We start from the raw sequence: 2,318 nt of genomic DNA on the forward strand, positions 1-2,318 counted from the left end.
TTACAGAATTTTGGTACTTAAGACCTTCTTGTATATTTTGCAGGACATTCGGTAGAAGGAGCTGACAGAATAAATTGCAGTCTTCAACGGACTTTTAGAGGACATTTCAAGCTGTTCGGGAAGTGCTGGTTCACATTAATTGGAGTACGATGGAACTCTGAACATTACCCAAAGGCAGGGCTGGAAATCTTATGAGAAGCAGGATTTTATGCTGCGGACCGGGTCTTTAGAAGCTCAGAACTGGAGCATATGAGGTCCAAATCGAGTGATTCAAAAGCCCATAAATAAGTACACATTCAGAGCTACAACTTTGATGAAGAAGTTCACGTCTGAATATGCTCAGAATCTCCCAGAATCCAGTTGCAAGATCGTGACAGATTTCTGTTTCCTAAAGTAATTAAGGAAACAGAGTGATTTTAGGAGTCTTAAACTAGGGTTTCTTGGGAGACGTGAGAGGTAACTAATTCTATATAATGGGACGGCAGAACTAAGAGGGACACACAGGGAGAGAGAGCCATATGCAAAGAATAGAACGTAGGTTTCTCTCCACACCATGAGCGGCTAGTTTATTTCTTTGGTTCAAGGGATTTGACTCCAATTCATGAGATTTTGAGACTTGGTTTGTTATATTTAAATTCATTCTGGATTCGAACATCTGTAGTTCTTTATTATATTCGTGAATGATTACATGAATTAATTGATTGAGATGCATATTGATTGATATTTCGTGTGATCAAATGCTATATTGAGTACATGATACGTAATTGTTGTGTTGCTTGATTAAAAGTAGCGATTGGGCGACGTGATTATGATCCAAGTTTTCATCGTTTGCACAAGGGAATTACAGGATGAATTAAATAGTTTCCGCTTGTTAAACTATTGTTCAGTCTTAGTTTCTTCCAAAACTCCAATGCTGTTATTGATAGGAAGAGGATTGCTTAACACCACTTCCATTGATAACAAGAATTAACTTGAGTGCTGAGCTCATGTTAATAACAGAAGGAAGGTAAGGATTTATCTGTCGTACAAATAGATTTAGCTAAGTGTTCGATAAAGATTGTGTACCTTAGAAGTCTATGATAAATCCATGAATTGGTTGCTCAATATCCTTTGATCCGAAGTTTGTTAATTCTTATTTCCCGTAAGTATTGTTGTGTTTACATTCTAGTTCAGTTGAATTAAAATCAAATCTTCCCCTATTTCAATTAGCGCGTTAAGAACTGTGAATTAATCACTTGGTCCCTGAGGATCGACCCTTATTCATCACTTTTACCAGTTAAGGTTTTAGAGTAAGGTAATTATTTTTGCTTGCGCTCGGCACGCATCAAAATTTGGCGCCGTTGCCGGGGACCAACTGTGATTGAATTTTCTGTTGTTAACGTTTTTTTTTTTTTTATTTTTTTTTAGGTTTATGACCAGGTCGTCTCACATTGGTGAACTAGAATACGATCCAGAACTTGAAAGAACAGTCCGCAGATTGAGGAGGGAAGCCCGACAAGCTCAAGCATTATCTCCTCCGTCAATAAGCACTCCCTCCGGAATCAACATAGCGATAGATTTACACTCTCAAAGCTCATATAGTGAATCTGAATCCGAAGAGGAAGACATGGCTGCAAACGATAGGACTCTTAAGCAATTGGCTGCACCTACCTTGAATCAACAACCTTTATGCATTGAATTTCCTGCATTAGGTGCTGCCTTTGAGTTGAAGTCAGGACTAATTCACCTTTTGCCTACTTTTCGTGGTCTAGCAGGTGAAGATCCGCACAAGCATCTTAAGGAATTTCATGTGGTGTGTTCTAGCTTGAGGCCGCAAAACATCACCGAAGAACAAGTGAAATTACGAGCTTTTCCTTTTTCCTTAGCCGATTCGGCCAAAGATTGGTTGTATGATCTTCCTTCGGGGTCCATTAATTCTTGGAATGAGATGAAGTGTTTTTTCCTAGAGAAATTTTTTCCTGCATCACGAGCTGCCAGCATAAGGAAAGACATATGTGGTATTCGCCAACTGAATGGAGAAACTTTATACGAGTATTGGGAGCGTTTCAAAAAGTTGTGTGCAAGCTGCCCACATCATCAAATTCCCGAGCAGCTCTTGATCCAATATTTCTATGAGGGGTTAATGCCAATGGATAGGAACATGATTGATGCTGCCAGTGGTGGAGCACTAATGGACAAAACACCAGCAGCTGCAAGAACTTTGATTGCAAACATGGCAGCAAATTCACAGCAATTTGGGGCACGTACGGAGCATCCAGCCAAGCAAGTTAGTGAGGTAAGTACTTCTAACATTGAACGTCAAATTTTTGACTTGACTA

At 39.5% G+C, this 2,318-nt stretch overlaps 1 non-coding gene across 1 annotated transcript; it reads right to left on the reverse strand.

Annotated features, from left to right (window-relative positions):
- Positions 1–1,975: 1,975 nt before the first annotated feature.
- On the reverse strand, positions 1,976–2,082 carry LOC120013972. The gene has a single exon (XR_005471510.1). It is a non-coding gene; the product is annotated as a small nucleolar RNA R71 (small nucleolar RNA).
- Positions 2,083–2,318: the final 236 nt, after the last annotated feature.

Source organism: Tripterygium wilfordii, chromosome 13, assembly GCF_013401445.1.
Source record: "Tripterygium wilfordii isolate XIE 37 chromosome 13, ASM1340144v1, whole genome shotgun sequence".
Lineage (NCBI taxonomy): Eukaryota > Viridiplantae > Streptophyta > Magnoliopsida > Celastrales > Celastraceae > Tripterygium > Tripterygium wilfordii.